Source organism: Brachycentrus maculatus, unplaced genomic scaffold (genome assembly GCF_059751285.1).
Source record: "Brachycentrus maculatus isolate JH-2025_06_01 unplaced genomic scaffold, ASM5975128v1 h1tg000315l, whole genome shotgun sequence".
Taxonomy (NCBI): Eukaryota; Metazoa; Arthropoda; class Insecta; order Trichoptera; family Brachycentridae; genus Brachycentrus; species Brachycentrus maculatus.
In genome coordinates, this window is record NW_028281064.1 from 3,564,698 (window position 1) to 3,571,098 (window position 6,401).

Genomic DNA, 6,401 nt, shown 5'->3' on the forward strand with positions numbered 1-6,401 from the left:
ATAAATTTAACTAATATTATAGTGAAATAATTAAGCATATTTATTTTGATACTTTAAAATTAATGTCCTCCTATGTCAATGTAGTTTGGAAAATAAATTCTTGTAAAAGTATTTTTTTGTATTTTTTTTTATTTGTATTTTATTTTTTAATTTATTTGTATTTGACCACTTTTAAGTTTATTAATGTCAACACGACAAGTTTTGAGAACTACAAATGTTTTTATCTCATCATTGTAAAAACACCTTCTGATGAGATAAAGAACATTTGTAGTTCTCAAAACGTGTTGTGTTTAGATTTATAAATTCATGTGGATACGAGTGTTTTATTTTTGTATTTAAATCATTATGTTTGGATTAGCGAAATGATATATGTATTTTAGATGCCTTACTTTTTTTTATTCGAAAAAACTTCATATTCGTCAAATTGCCTAATCAAAGGCGCTAGCATGTAGTTGCAATGCGGAATAGAATATTTTACATTGTAATTTTTTTTATCGTGATGCTATTAAAAAAAGGTATTGTCATATAATATGGTATTGTCATATTGTAATACAAGTGATTTTTCATTTCAAATGTTTATTTAATATCAACCAGGACATCAGTGCCTTCAGGATGCAGTACCTAATGCATAATGCGGATAAGGGATAGAAGAAACAGTATTTATATTCGTATAAAAATTCAAGCCTTTATACAGAATTTAAAAAAAATATATATTTATTTATTTGGTGTAATTAAATTAATTGTAGATTTGGTATTTGTCTGCTTCCGTATTGTAATGATCAGCACACTCGGCTACCGTCCTGGAGTTCCCGGGTTCGATTCCCAGGGGGGGTCAAATAAATATAAGTGTTTTTCCACTGTAATATTCAATCAATATTACCCTGGACTGGTACCTGAGCGGAGGGCTTTTCATCTTTCCTTTGTGTGTAAACGATCAAGATAACTCTGCGTTTATATGACTCAGTGCCCTATGCACCATTGGTGTGGGGATAAGGGTTATATTATTGCTATTATTATTATTATTTGGTATTAAATTTGTGAAATAATATAATGATTTAAAAATAAAAATAAAACACTTGTGTAAGACAAAATTTGATTTTGATAATGTTAACAACACTGGTTTTTACAACTTCAGATTTTCTCATCTCATCATTGCATTTACACCTGTCGATGAGAACACCTAAACTTCTCAAAACTAATCGTGTTTTTAAACTTAAAAGTGGTCTTCAATAAGACAACTTTAAAGAAAATAAAACCCTCGAAAATACACAAAATTAGTTTTTATATTATATTTATACAGTTGTGTTCATAAAAAAAAAAAAATTCTAAAGATATTCAGCGATCGATTTGAAATTTTGTCACAATTTTGTATTTGAATACACGCGTATTTTGTTTAATTTCATTTATTATTTTTTGTTCCATTTAAAAATACTGAGCCAATGCAACGCGTGGCCTGGTACAGTATTTGAGTAAATTTGTGTTTTATAGTTACTATACATTTTTTTTTATATATGCAGACACATAATAGTTTATGTAAACGAAACCAATTTTTACTCAATAATAAAACCCTGAAAAACGTTGCGTGCGCGCGGAAGATTTTTTCTACTCTTAGATAAGAACTCAATATAAATTTGAAAGCCGTGGCAATATTATTTAGTCGGCCACTCCCATTTAAAAATGGTAGAACATTGTGGAGTGTACAATTTACGTTAGGTTCCGCTGAGGTAATAAGTGTTTTAAAGCTGTAAAATTAAAAATGGAATTAATTAATTTAATTATTCAGTCTCCCGTGCGTGTTAAATAAAAGATAACGAAACGAGGCTAGGAATACACGATCGATATTCATTAAAAATAAAAGCGGTTATTACTCAGTCCTTGTGGATATATAAAAATGAACTAACTAACTAAAAGTAACTTAGAAGTACGTCGGTTTCACGCAGGAGTAGGCAGAGAAGATAGAATGCCATACTAATCTGTATTTGAAAACAGATAAGTATGGCGTTTCTATCTTAATCTGTATTTGAAAACAGATTAGATACGTTTCTAACTGTATCTTCTCCTATTCCACATTCATGGTTTTCGTCATACTTACCCGCTGATTATTCCGGCTTCTGACCAATTTCAAGTATTTTAAGTATTTGACCGATTTTTTCTCGGTCTTTATCTGCTCCTATTATCAACCACATTCGTCTCATAAATTAGTTTTCTATTCTTACTACACTCATTCGATTCTCATGCCCAAACAATCCCAAAACACTTTTGTTAATGAAAAAAAATCGTATCGAAAGCTTGTTTGTTAATTCTCTCTAAATGTTTCCAAAATTAATAAATATATATTAAAAGGTGCCAAGATGCAATGTTACGTTTGGTACAAGATTGTCATTGCAAACAATCTTCGCCTCTTCCACATTCATGCGTCTCCTCATACGTCTCCACCGATTACTCCCACTTCTGACCTGACCACTTTCAGGTATTTGAAATAAGGGTTCTGTTAGTTTAAAGAAACTCTCATGAGAGGTGGTATCATACATGATAAAAATCGTGAAGGACATTGGTAACATAAACCAAGCTAGGACACAAAATGTCGAACCCTATTCTAGTGGAACGGATGGTATGTTGACGACAGTCAACAGTCCGGCTTCTCCTGAGGAGTGCAACGTGGTTTCCTCCCAGCAATGAGCAAGTGCTGAGAAGGTCCTGATTGGACCACATTAGTTTATCCCTCCTTTTCCCAACACCGATTAAAATAAAACAGGATTTTTTAAACCAGTAGACACAAAAATCCACGTTTTGATATATAAACCATGTACATAATGAGCAAGGTAATTCAACTCCCATCCAAAAGAAATGTGATCTATTATATATACAATATATATTCTTATAAGCCGTTGTCTCTTTTGTAAAGTGATATTTGTATCCATACGGTGCAAATGGATTTCGAACTGAGTCACATGACACGTGTGATGTCGCATGGTTAAATTCAGAATAATTCGTACATTGTGTTTCGCTATAGAATAAAAAAAAATCGTACATGCGATTCAAAAAATATATGAATAGCACTGAAATTCCTGATTAAATATAATTGCATGGAATTATTTTTTATATTAACTTATCAACATACCATCCGTAGGGTGATTGATCCAGTGTCTGATAGAATAAATAATAATAAACTTACATTTCGACATCTGAAAAAAGTCAAGACCTTTCATTGGCTGGTTTATGTGATCATGTAACATTCACCATTCTACCCATGATTGACAACTACACTACTTGAATTTCGAAAGTTGTATTTATCCTACGATTAACACATTCTTTCACATCTCGGCACCATTCGTGTTTAGGCTGAGTAAGTTTTAAAAACTTAAACCAGCCTACGACAGGTCGTGAGCCCTATTTCTTGAAGTCTACTGAACACTGATTACCAAAATGGATTCATTATTACATATCAACATAATAATAATAATAATAATAATAAAACCCTTATCCGCACCCCAATGGTGCATAGGGCACTGTGTCATATAAACGCAGTGTTATCTTGATCGTTTACACATGAAGGAAAGGTGATCAGCCCTCCGCTTCAGGTACCAGTCCATAGTAATATTGAATAAATATTACAGTGAAAAAAATCACTTATATTTATTTTACCCCCCTTGGAAATCGAACCCGGGACCTCCAGAACGGTAGCCGAGCGTGCTGACCATTATACTACAAAGGCGGACATATCAACATATCTGTATCAACTCATCGCATATCAACATAACTGCACCTAAATTCAGATTTGTAAGGAAAGGTTAGGTTAGGTTTTTTTGTTAAGTTAGGTTTTTTAGGTTATAAACGTTTATTGAATTTTGCTTTTCCATATTAATTGGTTGTTAGTTAATTTTTTTAATGTATTTATAAACATTGTTTAATAAAACATATACTAATCTAAATGTAATGATTTTTTATGAAGTTAATTGAACGGATTTTTTTTTAATGTATTTATAAACATTGTTTAATAAAACATATACTTATCTAAATGTAATGATTTTTTTATGAAGTTAATTGAACGGATTATTTTTTTTAATGTATTTATAAACATCGTTTAATAAAACATATACTAATCTAAATGTAATTATTTTTTTATGAAGTTAATTGAACGGATTAATGTTTTTTTTATCGCACCATTTTTTTTTTATATAAGTGTTGCTCAAGTCATTAAAATACTTATTTTATCGTCAAATTATGACAAAATTTTGATAGAAAAAGGTCACCTCTTTAATCAATGTTTCGCTAATAAATATGAATGAGTATCCTTTTAAATACAACGTTTTGAGTGTGTCCAAATTTTGAGTGTGTACTTGTTAACAAATCTGGATAATCTCCAATTAGCAGCTATTATTTTTTATCATCTCAACATTGATGAAGAATATCGAATATGATACTTTGACAGAGACTGAAAAAGACTTGGCACGATCAGATCAATCAGAACCTAAAATCTGGCGGTGTCAAAAGTCTGCGTAATCGGAGGGCATGTATGACTAGATGTATGGATGTGAAGGAGGCGAGGAGTGTATGTCAGGACAGAAGAGTGTGACTCTGCCTACCCCTGCGGGGAAACGGCGTGATGGTAGTAGTAGTAGTAGTAGTAGTACTTTGACAGAGAGGGTTTGCAAAATAAATAAAAAAATATTTTTTTTCATTTATTTTATTAAAGAAAAAGGTGTTTTTTAACCAGTTTTGACGACTAGTTTCAAAAACTAAGCTTCTATCTTCAGGTCTTCAGGTGAACATGTTTACATTTAGACCTGAAGATGGAAGCTTAGCTTCCGAAACTAGTCGTCAAATAAGCTCAAGTGGTAAAAAAAAACAAGTGTTTCCTTTAATAATTTCAACATGTCTTACCACACAGTAAATGCCGAAACAACAAATAAAATATTTTTAATGTTTTCAAAAAAAATATCAATACATATACCAACATATATTTTCTTGTTCAACTCAAATATTTTTATATATATTTTTTTTGGTCAGTGTAAGTATCTAAAATATGTAATGTTAATATTAAATTTATTTTTTTAGTTTTGAACGATAAAAATATCTTTAATTATAAATTAATGTACTCGTATAAGGAGATGTTTTGATGTGGAAGAAACAAATCAAGTCTGAAAAAATGGAGGAGTCCTTTTTTTATATTTGGAGGGTTTGTTAGACAGTTAGTTGATACATCGCTCACTCCTTTAACAACGCTATTTATAAAAATGCTTGATTTTCAGGAGACCGTTTTTAAAGTTTAAAAATATAATACAATGTATTAAAAATAAATATCAAGCCACTCATTGAACTAGAATGTTTTTTCTCCATTTGAAAAATATTAAGCATATTTAAAAAAATAATTAAACAATACCTTTTTTCAAAATGCAAAAACAACACTTTCTGCCTTGTAGCGAGTAAGTATTAAGTTAAAAATATGCCGTTTTGCTGGGATATAGTACATTTTCTGAGCATTCCGAAAACATGCACAACTGAAAATTAACGATTTTTGATATATGACTTTGTTGAAAGGAGTGAGCGATATGTATAACCATACAGTAACAGGGATGAAATATAACTTCTTTATATTGCACTCCCCAAATACAACTCCTAAATGTGATTACTAAGAACTAGGTGCGGATTTATTTTGGTAATTAATTATTAACGATTGTCATTGTGTCGTGGCATTTTTAATGATGACATGTGAATAACGTGGCGAAACAAATTAAAAATAATTTTAATTGACAGGTTACACAAGAAAATTTTACGATTATTTTATGATTAATGCGAACAACGATACAAATCGTAGAATTTATGGTTTCCCACAAATTATATTCTTGTCGCTAGATAAGATTGATTGATACTAGGCCATATTTCAATTAGTTTGTACGTGAGGTAAGTATCTGCTTAATGATGTCACCTCCTCATATACCATATCTATGTACTATACATAAATACATATATTTATATAAACTAAATATTTAAATTTTTATACCAATAGTCCTACTAGTACATACATACAATATATGTAATAAGGACACTGCTAATTTTTGGTCCTTTGAGAAATACTTAAGTTTCTTATTTCTTGAGTTTCTTATTTTTATTTACTAATTATATTCACAGCTCTTTTTGTTTCTTATTTTTATTTATTTATTAATCTTTTATTTTAAAACAGCTCCTACCCCGTCTTCAACCTTCAACGTCCCAAGGACACAGTTCTAAAATTTAAACTTAGCTTCACAAACGGTGTTTGAAAATGTTGCGAAATGCATCGAAACACGTGTCACAATAAATTTAAAGAAAAAGTGGTATTTACCAAGTAAAAATAAAATTTTAAATGTTAGTAGTTTTCGTTGTAAAACTGCATTTATTTGTTATAAAAATTTATTTTT